The 17,446-nt window shown below is 38.3% G+C and overlaps 1 long non-coding RNA gene across 1 annotated transcript in view; it reads right to left on the minus strand.

Moving 5' to 3' along the window:
• Positions 1-17,193, minus strand: part of LOC147914528 (uncharacterized) — a 38,391-nt gene extending 21,198 nt beyond the window's left edge. Inside the window, exons 1-2 of the long non-coding RNA XR_015555180.1 lie at positions 17,041-17,193; positions 1,598-1,744 (exon numbers count right to left, since the gene is read on the minus strand). This is a non-coding gene — a long non-coding RNA (uncharacterized LOC147914528). The remainder of the gene's footprint in view (positions 1-1,597; positions 1,745-17,040) is intronic.
• Positions 17,194-17,446: the final 253 nt, after the last annotated feature.

Below are 17,446 nucleotides of genomic sequence, written 5' to 3' on the forward strand. Positions count from 1 at the left end.
CATTATATGTAGGAATGAATAAATTAATACTTTTATTTGGTGAGTTTTATGAATCTAATAACCAATCAATAATTATAACATAATACATAATTGTGAAATATAAAATACAGTCATGTGCTGCATAACAACATTTCAGTCAACAATGGACTGTAGATATGACAGTGGTCCCATAAGATTAGTACCATATAGCCTAAGGGTGTAGTAGGCTACACCATCTAGGTTTGTGTAAGTACACTCTATGATGTTCACACAACAATGAAATCACCTACCGACTCATTTCTCAAAACGTATTCGTGTCGTTAAGCGACGAATGACTATATTTTTTATATCCTGATTATTATATTAAAATATCAATTCTACAATTTACTGTTTTAAGTGACTCCTGAGAATACTAGATAATCTCCTTATGTTTTCCTTCATGATGGACAAGACAGAAACTCAGTCTTGGTGTCTTTTTGGGTTAGGTTTGCCAGATTTAGCAAATAAAATAGAGGACACAGTTAATTTTGAACCTCAGATAAACTATAATTTTTTTTTTAGTATAAATATATTCCAAATAATTCACAGGATATATCTATACTAAAAAATTCTTCATTATTTATCTGAAATTTAAATTAAACTTGATGTCTTATATTTTATCTGGCAGCCCTATTTTGGGCAAGTCACCTAATTTGCATATCACGGGGCCCTCACCGCAGGAGGAATGTGGGATTTTCCATTAAATGGTCAAAAGCACAATAAACTTTTTTTTTCTGTGAACATGGAAAAAAAGAAGTGATAAGGGGCACTTATTTAGGAATTTCAACTTAAAAAAAAAGGCTAGTATTCAGGGACCCTCAGGTTCGTGGCTTGACCTTGAGCATTCCAAGGTACTTGTATCTTCTCACAGGTCATATACTATGAGTTAAGAACGTAGATTCTATTTTGAAGATGGACACTCAAATATAAATGCCATTTAGTCAATTCTGAAGTATTTTAATTAATAATAATTATAATAAATGACATTTATTGAGTATTACCTGTGAAACTAAGTACTTAAAATACATTAGCTGACTTAAGCCTTGCAACAATCTTATGTGTTAAGCACTATATTTTACCCCTCATTTTTAGGCAAAAAAATATAGGAACAGAGGAATTGAGTAACTTGTCAATGGTCACACAGCTAATAAAAGGGAGAGCTGGAATTTGAACTCAGACTGTCAGATTTAACTTAATTTTTTCTCTTGACCATTACTCTATTCCACCTCTGAGCCTTGAGATAAAAATCTCACAGACATTTCATGAGATTTGTCTATGAAAAACAGACATGAAAGCCACCTGTGGCTTTCACATTTTATGATAAATTATAGGCTTATAATTATAAGCTATTTGCTTATCAGAACAGAAAAAGAAGTAGTAACAATGTAACCATAGAGCTAGGTCAACAGACTGTTGAATCCTTGTTCTCCTTCACCCTTCATGTTCCCTGACCTGTGAAAGCAAGTTAGGAACTACAAAGATCACAGAAGGGCCTCTGTCTCACCTCATGCTATGGGTTTGAAATAAGGCCTATGAAGGTTTGGTCAAAAGCAAAAAGTGCTAAATAAGGTCATCTTACCTTAATTGACATTCGTTGGTTGACACAAGAGTCGGCACACTGCTTGTCTCCTTTCAGTTCCTTCCAGACTTAGACTATGACTTCCTCTCCCAGGCAGTGGCCGGCTCAGTCAGCTCCTGGGAGAGTGCCATTTCTCAGGCTGTTTCACTGTAAAACCAAATTATGAATTCTCCAGAGGCAATGGCAAAATAACCTTTCTACACACACGAGACAGCAGGAGGTATATGAACAGTTCATGTAGCTTGGCTACTTTATGAAAATATAACTATTTCTCTTGATGGACCTTGGTCAAAAGTAACATGGACCCATAAAACAAAGCCTTTGTTTAAGAAAAGAATATATATTCTCAGATAAACTGCTTCAAGTTTGTGATTTAGCCTTTTCTTGGTTAAAGTTGGAATGAAACTGTTCAACCTCTTCCTGGAAAACATAAATATGCAGAAGAATCTACTTGGTAGCATCCAGAACAAGAATGAGGCTTTCCTATTTGCATTAAAATAATAATCAAAAGAAACTTAAACCTTGTGTTAAAAAAGGTTTCTAAAATGTTACTTTATTTTAGTGTGCCCTCATGATATGTAGAATGCACCTCAAGTAGAAATTTTATAGTATACAAATCTCAAGTTACAGGATTAAAGTGATGATTCTCTTTCAACTCCTTTTCTCAAAAAAGTGATTTATTTCTATAGTATACCCTATAATTATTCCTGCCTGTTTGAATTGCTGAATATACAGAATGATTATTTACAATATAAAAGCGAGAGAACAGTTACGGGGATTATCATAGACTTTTTCATTCAGTATGGCAATGAAAGAATGTAGAAGGAAAGGAAAAGCATGAGAAATAGTTGAGAATAACATTTTGATTAATTTTCACAGAAGCCTTCTTTTAAGAAGAAGGAAGTATGGTGTCCTTAGAAGACGTTAGAAAAGCAGTCCCCACTGTACTCATATAGCACTATCCAATATGGTTATTGAGAACATGTATCAACCATTTACAAACAGAATATTCTACTTTTGAAAAAATCATGAGGGCCAGCCCCAGTGGCCTAGTGGTTAAGTTTGATGCTCTCCACTTCAGCAGTCCGGGTTTGGTTCCTGGGCGCAGACCTACACCACTCATCAGTCAGTGGCCATTCCGCGGTGGCAGCTCACATACAAAAAAAGAGGAAGATTATCAGCGGATGTTAGCTCAGGGTGAATCTTCTTCAGGAAAAAAAAAAAAATCATGATATCCAAATACTCAATGGCTTAAAATGGAACTTAAAAATTATAACTAGTTTAGACAAGTAGCTTCAAATAATGTATTTATTTGTTTATGTACCTTTTTTATATTAGATACCACCCTACATGCCGTATATATGTTGTATCTAATCTTCAAAACAACTTTTCCAAATTACCTCCATTTTTATATTTGAGAAAACTTAGGTTCATTAAGTTGAGAACTTGCTCAAGACCACTTGATACACGTGGCTTAAATGGGATTTAAAACTCAGAGCTGTCTCATTTCAAGCACCATCTAGAAAGGACTATTATTATAAAAATATGAGTTAAGATACAATTAAAAAATTTTAGTTTACCTTCAGGGAAGTTGGGAAAAGTACAAGTTTGCAAATGGTCTTCCCAAAACTCGATGATATATCCTAAAAAAATCCGAAAAACTTTTGAAGAAAATATCCTCATTATTGAGACCAGGGAACAACACAGCCCCAGACAACAAACTTGGAAGATAATTCTCCAGATTCAAAGCAATTTAGATAAACTGGAAAAAGACCCCCAGAGTTGATGCCTAATCTTTTTCCTTGAAGGGATAATTAAAAGAAAAAACAGCGAGATTCCACTAATACAGCTTAATGTGAGTGTCAGAGGATGGGTACAACATGGGAAAGCTGGGAAATGCTCCATTTAGAGCCCTTTCACTACTGCTCATCAGAACTCCACAGCTACAGCCAGGGAGCTGGAAAGAAAGTATACGTTTATATATCACTATTTCTTTTATCTTGAAACTTGGCTTTCTCATAGGGGCCCAGTTAATGTCCACTGTTCCTTCCATCCACTGAAGGAAGCCCCTGACCTGAAAAAGTTAGGGATGAGTAGCTGAGATAAAAAAGAAAGAGCGAGAGAAGGGAGAAGAGAAAAGAGAAGATGGAGGAGAGGGGAGAGAGAGAAAAAGGAAGGAAGGAAGGAAGGGAAGGAGGAAGGGAGGGAGGGAGGAAAGAAGGAAGGAAGGAAAGAAGGAAGGAAGGAAAGTCAAGGAACAATTTCTCACAATTGATTCTACTAGCAGCTGCAGTAGCCACATCAAACAAAAAGCTCTCTTCTCTCCCTGACATTTCTTCAGAATGACTGGCTTACCCTAGACAAGGAAGGATACCTGAGGAGCACCCTCACCATCGAGAAAGGACATGCTCCGTCTTCAGCAAAAGTGGCCCTTGAAAAAGAGTCTGCAACAAATACAGAGAGAAACCACACAGAGACTAACGTCCCGAATGGCTGAAGCTCATGGCCTTGGCGCTTTTCATTCCCTCCTCAGGCACTTGAATGGCTAAATAGATAATATTGTTATCAAGTCTTCCTGCCCAAGTTTTAAAGGAAGAAATAAGACATTGCCTCAGTATGTGAAGGAAGCTAACTCAAGTAGAATTTATTCACGCTATTTTGAAGCCAATTAGAGATCTAAAGGGGATTAAAACCAAATTCAGCACCAAAAATAAAGAGAATATAGCATACATAAGAAAACTGCTGACAAGCATATTTCGGAAGAATATTTTCCCAGGAAAATAGAAGAAAATCTTATTTTGTCATCTCAGGAAAATTTTATATATGTATTTTTATATATGCATATATACACATATATACATATATACACACATTTATTTATATGTGGAGAAAGAGAGAGATTGAGTGAGAGAGAATAACTATATAGTTTGAAAAAGAAGGGTATAAAACAGCTTCAGTCGTCTTCTCAAAATATTATTTGCAACAACACAATTTCTACAGATTTTTTAAGAAAAGAGACATCATGCATCATCCAAGCAATTGAAATCCTACATAGCATCTTATTGCACAAGTGCTCATTGCATGAATTACTTTAGTTGACTGGGATACAAAGTCTAGAGCCACTCTTTATTATTTCTAAAACAACCTCAAACCAGAGTCTAAATGAACTCTTAAAAATGTGGAATTCACTAAAAGCTATGTAGTAATATCAACTGAACCAACGTGTATTATTTTTAATAAATGCCCAAATACTCTAAAAATGGTACCATTGTCCTAAAAACTAATTTTTTCATTTCTGGGTGGTAATGTTGACACTTTATTGACTTATGAGAGAAATGAGACTTTTGGAATCCTCATTCAGTATCAGCCAAATCTAGGGCAAATTTAGAAATCTTACCTTAGTCTCTTCTACAGCAACTATTAAAAGGAAAACAAACAAACAAAAAAGGAATTGGTGTCCATATGATGCTTAATGATAGAGTCCAGAAATGCAGGCACACTAGAACCCTCAACGGAAACTGGAACTTCCCGGTAAACCCAAAACATGCAATGAGTTGAGAGCTACTCTTTCTGGTGCCTTCCAGAGACAAGAATTGCAGCTGTGCAGAAGTTCTGGCAGAGAATGGCCCTGGGAAATTAATGTGATCCATAGGATAATTTGTGAAGAATGATCCTCTATCCTTCAAAATGGTAGAAAAGAGCAACAGCAGAGGCAGGGAGCAGCTCCCCCAGTGGTAGCTTAGGAATGCTGCTGTTGGGTCAGACTTGAGAAGCGTGGGGCGCCATAGGAGTATGGAGGGGGAGGTTGCTGCTGCCCAGATCTCAGGCCTTAAATTATGTGCAATACTCCATCTCCAAGGGGGACCTGGAGAGAGGCAGAGGTGGGAGTCAGAGGAACAAGGAAACTCGAGACCGCCCTCTTAGTACAGGGAACAATCTTCCACACGGTGGAAGGGGGAAAATTTCCCAAAGCTCAGACTCACTCATGATGGTGACCAGGGAGAATGCCACGCATAGGACAGGGCTGGATTTTGTGTGTCTGAATTATTGTGGGGGTTGTCCTTGAAATATGTCTTGTAGCATTACAAATATAGGTATTTATCTTGCGGGTAAATGAAAGTTTGCCTCCTTTCCATAATTCTTGAAGGAAGATATTAGGGGGAACTAAGTATTTTTTGCAGGAAAATACTTTTATCAGGGAACAGAATTTCCTTCTAGGAAGTATCAGTGCCATAAATAAAATTTATGTTTTTTCTCTTTTTAGTGAAATAAATGCCAGCTACTTGGGTAGACAGCTGGTTTATAAAATCTGTAAAGAGCTGGTTACAGCTACATATTTCCTCATGGAACGAGTAGGAATTTTCCTACACCACAAACTCAGGTGTGCAAAAATATAACTATCTTTTTTTTTTTTTTTTTTTAACTTAACTGAATCTTTACTTTGAGCTATTACTATATTTGGTGGCAGAAAACTTAATTTTTTCAACTCTAGGTAGACTCATCCACCCTAGAGTATCATCAATCATTTCAGGCTTAAATTCACTCAATTTCAGACTTCCCCCTCTCTGTGTCTTATCCCTAGGGGAACATTCTGGGCATTTACATACCGTCATGACATGGGGCAGGTATTGGCTTTGTGGCTGCCACTCTCTATCACAGGAGCATCTACTGAGCTATAACTTCCCCTATCTGGCCCTTGGGTGTGGTCTTAATGCTAACTTCTGCCAAGAAGCCTGTGTTCCCATGGATGTAAAGTGGGCATCTGCATCTGCGTCTCGCCCAGCCTGGCCACACACCCCCTCCACGTTTGCTTTCTCATGGCACTCCAGGGTCATGCAGACTTGGTGGGGCTTCCTCGGCCTTCTCTGCCCAGACATGCCTCCATGACCTATCTCGTCTCTCTAACCCTACCATGGCGGTAGACACTTTCTTGAGAATATTATTTCCAAAATCCAGTTGGGAAGAGAACACGGTTTCCATTTGCAGAACCACTAACATTTATCTGGAGTTTCTTTCACTTCTCTTCCCATCAAACTCACTTGAGGAATGGGAGAGAGATTATAGGATCTGTTTCTCAGGCATGCACCTGAACTTAAGTCCTCCTCCAGTTGTCACCAACGTCCTGTATTTGTCAGGGTTGGCCATGCCCAGAGCCAATATACTTCAAATTCCTCAACTGCACAGTTTGGTTTTCTTGGAGAAAAGGCCATGGGATTAAAAAAGGGAAGGGGTATAACTTAGAACAAAAACGTTAGTTAGTATATCAAAATGTTTTGTCATGTCCTACAACTTTAAAAGTCTTTTTCTCAGCTCAGTGTCTGTTCTGCGTTATTGTGTGCTGAGATGGGGTCCATAGACTTCCCTGAATTCTTTTCTTTTCTTTTCTCTGTGTCTGTCTCTCTTTCCTTTTTTCTTTCTTTCTGGAAGAGAATTACTTGCAGTTTGAATTGTATACTATAACCTTTCCAGTATATGGAAGATATCTCTATACAACTTTTGCTTTACATAATGAAACATCTCTGCTAGGATTTTCTTATCTGTTTTATGCTCACTTTTAGTGGTAAACTACAGTATGGCATATGAATGATATCCTGATTGATTGATCATTTCATTCATTCATTCATTTATACATCCACTCATTCCAGAAATGTCTGTTAAATGCTGGGCATTATGATTAGCACCAAGGACTTGGTGAGAACTTGATAGAATCCCTGCCCTCGGTGCCTACCACCTTTATTGGCTGTAGGGTGGAGGTGGAGGAAAGGAGACAGACATGAAATAAAATAATTACATAATCAATTTTATGTATGTCATAGTAAGTTCTATGAAATAATAAAACAGGATGCTATAAGGGCCTATGTCAGGACAAGACTTTCTTTGAAGAAGTGACTTTTTAACTCATATTTGAAAGATAAACTGTTACATGTGTAGTCTCAAAATTTAAGAATAACTTTTAAAAACTGGAAAGAGAATGTGAAACATCTAAATCTGGAAAGAGAAAAATTTTTATTTAAAATAAAAGATGAGAAAAAGAGAAAAAACAGCAGTGAGAAGCTGATGAAGAGATTTAAGCAGGTCAATGACAGTCCAATTTGCATTTTTCAAAGATCATTCAGGTTGCAATGCAGAGCACGGGTGGTAGGTGTACAAGAATGTACACTGTGAGGAGAGCTGGGAGGTTTCTGAGATGAGAACAGTTATGTACTAGGCTGATGTCTGAGAACACAAAGAGAAACAGCAATAGTTTGTTGCTTGATGGAGCAGCATACGAGGGGTGAGGGAAAAGGAGATGTCAAGGCCGACTACCAAGAATTGTCTTGCAGAAAGATTTCCACAAATCTATGCTACTTCAGAGAGCAAACTAAGGAATGAATACAATTGTGTAGCACCTTATACCACAGTATCTATATTGTACAGCTGCTATCAGCGTAGTTCCACTTAAAACAAAAGACTAAGACACTTGTGATCCACGTTGTGTCCACTGTAAAGCAAAGAAAGGACTTCAAATCTTCTTTGTACCATTCAACTAACTACATGCTATCTTCCTTAACATAAAATGTAACTTGTAACCATAACCGAGTTGGTTCAACTGTTTCCTGGAGAAGGGCCTGGCACAATGTTTGAATTCTCCAGCATAAAGTTACCTTCCAGAATGCCAAGTCAATGTTGATTGCCAAGGTTCTGCTGTATGCCTCAGTGAGCATAAACCACCGTTTTTCACCAGTGAAGACTCACATCATGGTGCTTAAAATATGTTTCATCACAAGATGCCAGGTGGCCCAGCAGCAGCAGTTACTGCCTATTCATGAACCACTTCATCACAGGATAGAGCAATGTACATATTGACGAAGACAACATTGCTGTTATTATGGGAGCCATGAGGTTGTACATCTTCTTCCTATCTAATGCATTACAAGTTGTGTGAATCATAAGCTTTTTCTAAGGAACAGTTTATACCCTTAATCATAGAGTCATTTATGTGGAATTTTTGGCTAGATGCTTATAGCTACATGATAACTGCCAATCTGTAGGAATCCTTGATTACTGCAAATTCCAAGATGATATTGCCTTCTCAATGAGAACTATCCCATCTAACCTTTTTAAAATGACAGCCCTCTCTTCCATGTTCTGCTTTTTCTTAATTTTTCCATGCACTTGTCACTTTCTAATATACCATATACATTGTTTATTATGTTTATTATTTATTGTCTATTTCCCTCCACTAAGAAGTAAGAGCAGAGATCTTATTTTTGTTCACTAATATATTCCAAATGTCTGGCACATAGTTGTGCTCATTAATATCTGTTGAATGCATGAGTTTGCTCGTAGATATCCTCCCAGATAAAGTTGCAAGATTAACTTTGTGGAGTATGGTTACGTCATTCCCTCCGTGAAAAATACTTTGATGACATCCCATCACCTAAGGGATTTGGTCCAACTCTTTAGTTTCATTTTTGGGCCTCAAACTATATCTGTTAGCTCTTATTTTTCCCTTATAGTCACTCAGTGCCTAATCATAGCAAAGTTATAACCATGATCTATCACCTGGTATTCCCCTTACCAAGCAGGCCTTTCCCTCTGTATTATTTGGTTATGCGGCAATAATAATAAGGCATAAAAACTACCTCATAACCCAGTGCAGTGGCTTACAGCAACACCCATTTTAGTTTTCCTCTTATGCCTTGTGTCGGGTAGCTCTGTTTCAGGCTAGGCTCAGCTGGGATCTGCTGAGCTTGGCTCTGGGCTGTAGGCTGGAATTAGGTCAGCTCTGTATGTTTCTTCATTCTCCTTGGACAGCAGCTCTCCAGAGTATGTTCTCCTTCTGGCAGATTACTGTATACAAGTGGCCACACTAGATCACACTAGCACATTTAAGGACTCTGCTTGCATCATGATCCCTAACTTCCTCTTCCTCTGGCTAAAGCAATATGCACGGTCAAGCCCAATATCAATGTGGTGGAGAAATATGCTCCCCCCAAAGGGGGAGAGGTAGAGAAGTTAATATTTTCTGATCAATACTCATATCCTTCATATTCTCCCTTGTTGACCTATCCATCAAGACCCAGAACAAATGTTTCTTACACATTATGAACCTTCTCCAATTCAGTAGGTAGACAGATTTTCCAATTTTTGTGATCCCAGTGCACTCCCCTTATACCTATGTCGTTACACTGTTTACATGTCTGACTCGCCTACTAGACTTTATGCTTCTAAAGAGCAGACACAACCTATTAAGCTTTCTATTCCCAATAACTACCAGAGAACATAGCAAATGATAAGCTTAATAGATATTAGTTGCATATAAATGGAATAGATGGTCCCATTAAAAAAAAAACCAAACAACCTATTTAGACTCCATCAACATCAGTTTTCTCTCCATGGGTATATATCATTCTTATTGCACTACAGGCAGCATATCTAGGAAGTGTTTCCATTTAAAACTGACTAGAAGCAGGGGATCTGAAATTAAATCTCATTATAAAAACATCATAAGATATTCAAGGGCTCTTCTATAGGAAGTGTTGAAAATATTCTTGACCAAGAGTTTGTATTGAATATTTAGGACATCGACAGACAGGAATTCTTGACAGTCAAGAGGATAGAATATCCTTAGTTTTCTCTCAAACTTATGCTACAAAAATCTCAGGATTTTTTTTATAACACATAATGTCAATTGACAAATGCCTGCATTTGTTCTAGATGATTAATTACTCCGTCCATCCATTCATTCATCCATCTTTTTATTCATATGATTTTACTTTTCTCAACCAATTAAGCCTTGTCTTGCTTAACATCACTCATAGTCCAGTTTAGAATTCATGATTTATCATTCTAATTACACTCTTACCAGTATCCTCAAATGCGATTTTCCTTGGCATTTTTGGTGCATTCATCTGAATGCAGACTGGATGAACTCAAGTACTCATTTCCATTCTACTTCCTTGAAGCAGCTAACCATCACTTTGTTGAACTAAAGGAGTCAGCTCCCATCCCACCTGCCTCCATAGCCAATACACTATTGGACTTTTAAGATTTATATGTCCAATATCCAATTAGTTTTAAAACCATCTTTCTATAGTGGTTGTCAAGTAAGTTTTATCAACAGAGAAAACGATTTGACCTTGGGACTATGATCCACAGCATCAGTAGCATGTTGCTTAATCTTATCAATTGAATGCCTGACAATTATAAAAATAAGCACTAATTGATAGGATTTTATATGTAATTTCTCCTGGCCAATCAGGTTTGCTGATTTTTTTTTTCTTTTGTGAGGATGATCAGCCATGTGATAACATCTGCCAAGACCCCTCTTTTTTTGCTGAGGAAGACTGGCCCTGGGCTAACATCCGTGCCCATCTTCCTCTACTTTATATGGGATGCTGCCACAGCATGGCTTGCCAAGCGGTGCGTGGGTGTGCGCCTGGGATCCCAACCAGCGAACGCCAGGCCACCTCAGCGGAGTGCGCGCACTTAATCGCTTGCGCCACCCGGCCGGCCCCGGGTTTGCTGATTTTTATGATGAAATTTAAGTTTCCTTCCCTCCATAGAAGACAGACATGTAATAGGAATTATCAGATTATAAACTGATAAATAAGAAATTAATCACTTTTTTGATGCAAGAGATGACACGGAAATTTCTAACACAGAAATTATAAATGTAAATGTTTTCAGAACCAGGAAGAAGTCATGCAGGCATGGTGTAAAAAAAAATAGTAATGGTAGGAACTGTGAATAACTAAAGTGTTCCTAGCTCACCTAAAATCATTCCAGTTCAACAGATTATATTAGCCAAATAAAACAGCCCAGGATCCCCATTGTGAGGCTTCTGGGCCAGAGAATTGGACTCTATGGTGCAAGGGAGACCTGAACAATAGGAAATCTGTTGGAACAAGTCAACAAGCGTATGATACGTGGTACGAGGCAAGTCCTCCTGCACCAGGGTATACCTTTAGTATTAGCTTATCAATGCTAAGATTTCCCACATTGGAGATGCATTTGTTTAAGTCATGTCTTACACAAATATAAAGGATATTGGAAGGGAGAATTAGTCATTATTCCTTGCATTATGAGAGATTCAACCAAAAGTCCCATAAACAAAGAAAAGGAAATTTTTTATCTTGTAGACTCTTTAGAAATTTATGGAACAACAGAGAAAAAAGAAAAGAAAAAGAAAGAACTGCTTAAACCAGCCTCAGAGAGATTCTCTCTTTTGCTCTGTCTCCATTCTTTTCCCTCTCTGTCTTCTCTCTATCCATTTATCTTTCATTGTCTCTGCAGGTTGGCCCCATTCTTTTTTGCAGACAGGTCTTCCCAATGTCCAGCAACCTCACCCTATTAATATTCAAGAAAGAGAAAGAGTGATTTTTTTTTATTAACCATAAATTAATCCCAGAGAGGCAATCTAACTTACTTGATTTGAGTCACACACATTCTCCACGGCCATGGTTTACCATGATGGACTGAGATGGTCAGGCATTGGTCGTATGTTCAATCTATGTGACCCAAGGAGAGGGGCTATAACTAGAGAAAATGAACAAGAAATCTTGCTAGGCAAGAAAAAAACAATACTCACAGTCCGCTACATATTGATGCTTATCAGGCAGGCGCACTTCAGTGTGAATAAGTTAATTAAAGCCTTTCTTGAGAAAGGGGAAAACAGAGCATAAAGACAGGAGACTCAGAACCATATACAAGTTAAGACTATTGACACTGAAGTCAGATTTCTTATGCTGGAATCTTAGTGCTACATGTACCAGATTTTGTGATCTTGAGCAACTTTCTTAAACTTCCTAAAGCTCAGTTTCCCCTTCTTTAAAATAGGAATAACATTTAAAATCTGTATGTCCTTCCTGTAAAAAGGTAATAGTATCAGGATTCTCAGTACTTAGCACAGACTAGGCACTCAATAAACATTGGATAGATGATTGAATGAATGCATGGATAAACAAAGACTACTTACATCATAAGATTATTTTAAAGATTATGCTTAACACAGAGCAAAGCATGTGTTAGAGCCTCAATAAATAATAACCAGAAAGCTAAAACGCTTTGATCAAAGGAAGGGAGAATGAAAGGAGATCCTACCAGGAAGCCAAGGCAAAAGAAATGGAAAGCCAAGGCTTGGGGGTCAAGGATGGGCTTTGTGGTATTGTTCCTTCAAGGTTAATTACAATGGTAATGATGCTTATTCTTCTATTCATCTACATTTTTTTAATCATCTGCATAACTATAGTATAACCCATAGATATAAAAACTTAGAAAATTACCAAAAGCAAAAAAAGCAGTTGTATTTGTTCTTAGCTACATATTGGCATTCGAGCTGTAATTTCCATTTGTTAGCTGTGTTGGTGTCACTGCAAACACAGCAATGAAGGTTAAAAAATATTCAGAGGAACTTCTGGATATACTCAAACATCTGGTAAGTTGTCATCACGGAGGCAAAACATCCATATACTTTCATCAAAAAGCTTGGAGTTTAAGCAGCAATATATAATGAATAGCAAAAAGGAATTTTCTTTTTAATTTCTCTCTAATGATAAAGGTTTCAGTTTAGCAGAATCCAAAAAGTTTGTTTGTTTTGTTGTTAGATATAACAACAAACATATGTTTGTGGATATATGCCGTAAAATTTTTCATAAAGTTGGGATTGACTTACGCTGCTCTCTCCAAGTGCCCTCTGTGGCAAAGAGTGTACATTTCAAGATGACATCCGTGGAAGAACAGTGAGACTACCAAGTGGCGAAAACAAAGATTGCTATTGTGGGAGGAGCTCTATAAACATCAGATTTTTAACACCTGACTTAACATTAGTTGAGATAAATATACTGTCCTAAGTGCTCCATATAAAAATGAATGGGTTCATAACTGCAACTGTTTTGCTTGCCTTGGATAATTCTCCTTGTGATAAAACTAAATGTTAAATTTTCCTACTAAGATTTCAGTTTATAGTTCCCACTTAACAAATAAAGTTCTTAAAAAATACAATTATTTTTTATAAGAACCTGCCCACTTTGGCATGGATATATAATTAAATTTTTAGTAAATACATTTGATTGTTGGATCCATATGAAAAGTTATTTATGCCACTCCGGAGCTTGCTTGCTCTCAGATCCGTTCCCTGCCCTCCTCTGCTAAGCTGTGTCACAGAGGACTGAATTCTACAAAGTGTGTTTCCCAGCCTCCTTATTTAGCTGGTTTTTCTTGTGTTTGCCCAACCGAACGTACTGGCAGGAAGTTGGAGGATGGCAGAAAAGGAAGCTAGGGTATTTCTTCCTAAACCTTCCTGCCTCAGGCAGCATCTCCAACAGCTGTATTTTCTCTGTTGCTCCATCTCCTATTAGAAAAAAAAAGTTTATCACTATTCCAACTTCCATTGGGTAACTCCAGCTCCTGGACTTCAATAAAATCTGTTCCTCTCTATTCCTTTCAGCCTGTAAGAGTGAAGATAAAGGTTTCTTGTTATTGCTAATCTCTGTGTTGCCTCACCAGACTCTGACTTATTAGTTTTTCTATCATCAATTTGCTACATTAAATTCTCTCTGTTTTAAATGGTTTCTACTTTCCTGGCTGGACCTAGACTGAAACACCAATTATCATCACTGGCCTAGTCGTTAAGTAGAAAATATACTATTTCTAAGCAAGTAATGACAAAATATTCATAACAGTGATTGATTCTGATCATTAAAAACAATGCTTTGTGTCAACCTAGTTAGATGAAAATGGGGAAATGCAGTTTGCAATGCCAGCACATGGCCTGAAGCCACAATCACGATCCCACTAAATGATTCTGCTCTCTGGGTTTCACTAAAAAGCATTGGAATGAAAGTGCTTCTGCAGAGGGTACTGTGTGCATATGTATAAACTAGACGAAGCGTGGTCTGTGAATTCCTAAGGCATTTTCACCCACATCATCAGGAATGAATAAACCATACAATGGCCTCATAATATCCAAAGGGGTGCTGTTTTCTTGGAATTTTGCACAAACCAAGTCAAAAGATAGGAAAGTTTAACTGTTGGAAGGTTGGAGTGATGAAGAAACTAAATGCAAGAACTTTAAACTCACTTATATTCCTTCAGTCTCTTCTATATTTCCCTGAATAGGCAGTCAGTAAGGAAGCATCTAGATTGGCATGTTCTCTTAAATCTGCTTAATTGGGCCCTTGAACCTCCTTATCTTTCCAGTCTTTTGGATTATTGACCTAACTAATGATAATTTCTCTCCTTTTACAGAGAAGTTGTTATTCTATTGATATCTTGAAAGTATTCTTCAGAAGATTCTCAGTTAGATTGATGAGACAGTAAACCAGGAGACAGCTCTAGGCTGCCTTATGACTTGGTTAATTTATTGAACTGTTGTTATCTCCTTGATAAGCCTCAAGTGCAACGAATATATGCTCTCAGGAAAATGCAGACATGGACAATTCAAATATGGTGGCAGACTTGCTAAAAACCAACCTGCTGACACACAGACACATAGCAAAACCCTTCTAAGCTAGGCATGTAATTGCTACTTGTTTAATATTTTAGAAAACATGCATTTATATTGATCTAATCTGACCAACACAACAATTCTGAGAAGGTAGAGTATGTATCTTTAGAGCAAAAGGTAGCATATTTGGAGGATAGGGAACAGAGAAGAGGATAAATATGGGATGAAATCAAGATTTAGTCAGAGACCAGGTTATGTAGGGCTCATTGCTCATAATAAGATTTTGATTATATTTTAATGGATCGGCAAGCCATCTGGAGTATTTTAAGTGAGGTAATGATATGATTCATTTTTTATTTTTAAAAGATCACTTTGATAACCCTGTGGTTATTGGATTATAGAGAAAGCATGGAAGCATTTACTAGGCATTTGCAATAATCCAGGTGAGAAATGATGGTGATTTAGACTAGGATGATTATAGAAGATATGGTGAGAAGTAGTTAGATTGTTTTATGGACCAAACAAATAAGTAAAACTTGTAGCAGAGTACCTGGAATAATAATAGTAATGATAATAATAGCAGACTCAATAATAATAATAATAATAATACCTAGCAACCATTTTAGCCTTTAGAATCTGGCTCTTTACTCTTCATTTCTCCCTTTCAATGAACTAATGCACTAGGAACATTTGAATTGGTTCTCATTAATGTCCTTTCCTAGATCATTAATAAAGTTTTCAACTTCTAATTTAAGAGTGAACTCTTTTATTTCCCATCCCTTGATATCCATTAAAATGATGTTAAATGAATCAAAATGATATGACCCTACAACCACAAACAGAAAGTGAGACATCAACATAACAAGGCTTCTGAAACACCTCTGGAAGATAGAAAACACATGGACTGATGAAATTCAGAGAGGGCTGAAGCCACGGAAGGGACTAAGCTGTTCCCTGACAACAAGGCAAGTAACCGCGGAGGGTTGGAGAGAGAATTCAGTCTGAAAAAGAAAGAGTAATTATATACCTATATATGCATTCATCCTCCTCTGTCTCTTATCGAGAAGTCAGGCATTAACTACCCAAGCAGAGGCATACAACAAAATAATCAAAGGACAATTATTATCTAAATAAATGTAACTGCCTAGTGAGAAATGGAGCAACTAGTGTATTCTGGCGTTTAGGGCAGTCCAGGCAAATGACTGACATCTAGTTCTATTTGCCATTTGGCAAAAGTTGCCTGTTAATAGAACTCATTTTTGAACAGAGTGGTATTAGCCAACCATTTTACTGCATCATTTTAAAATATGAAAGGAAACAGAGGTAACGCAAGAAATGGAAGGCAAATTTATCTTTAGAAAGATTTACATATATATGTGTATACATATACATATATATGTATATATATATTATTCATAAAATAAAAGAATAGCATGACTTGTCAAAGTAAAGATCACAGAAAATGAAATAATTATACAAAACTTAAAATGCTTCTGACAGGCACTGGGCGGAGTCAAGATGGTGGCGTAAGCAGACTCCGAACTCACCTCCTCCCGTGGACACAGCCAATTTACAACTACTTGTGGAAAAATTGCCCCTGAGACAGAACTGAAAACTGGATAAGAGGATCTCCTGCAACAACGGACAATCCTAACTGGGGTAGAAGAGGCAGAAACCCCCTTCCGGAGAGGAAACACGCCGTCTTCACAAGCCGCCAGCTTCACGGCCGCCGGGAGCAGCTCACAGGTACGCAGCCCTCCCTGGAGGCGCGGGGCCCTGAGCCGGGACCACCCCCGCTGTGGGCATTTTGTGGACCCAGCACAATCGAGACCAGCGGCATAATATCTGACTGTGCCTGCTACTAAAGCATTGGGGAGCACCCCCAGAAAACCCGGTTCACAAAGAAACTAAAACTGGCTCTTAAAGGGCTCGCGCACAAACTCACCCGTTTCAGAAAGCATCCTAAAATCACCAGAAAGAAAGGTGCACAGTGCTGTGGTGAAAAGAGACTCACCTAAGAGGCCCTGAGTGCATCTCGGTGAGGGGTGAGACCTCTCCAGGGACAGGGACATTGGCGGCGGCCATTGTTGTGGCCTGGTGTGGGCGTGCTGACACAGACGCCATTGGAGTTCTCTCTGAGGCCTGCTAGCCCAGGGTCTGCTCCACCCGCTAGAGCACCGATTTAATCCAGCTCAGCCAGGGCAGGCAGCCCACCCTAGAGACTGGCCCCACCCAACAACAAGCCCTCAGGCAACGTGTGGGCCTGCATAGATTGGTGACTGGATTCTCTGCAGCCTGGCAACTGAGCCGACTTGAGCGGGGCAGGGTGTGTACAAGGAGCGGGTGGAGAGTGTGGGGCTCCCGCTGTGGAGAGACTGGGTCCGCTTGGGGAGGTCGGGGCGCTCAAACGGGGCAGGACT

Source organism: Ceratotherium simum, chromosome 19 (genome assembly GCF_057802395.1).
Source record: "Ceratotherium simum simum isolate JZ-2026a chromosome 19, ASM5780239v1, whole genome shotgun sequence".
Taxonomy (NCBI): Eukaryota; Metazoa; Chordata; class Mammalia; order Perissodactyla; family Rhinocerotidae; genus Ceratotherium; species Ceratotherium simum.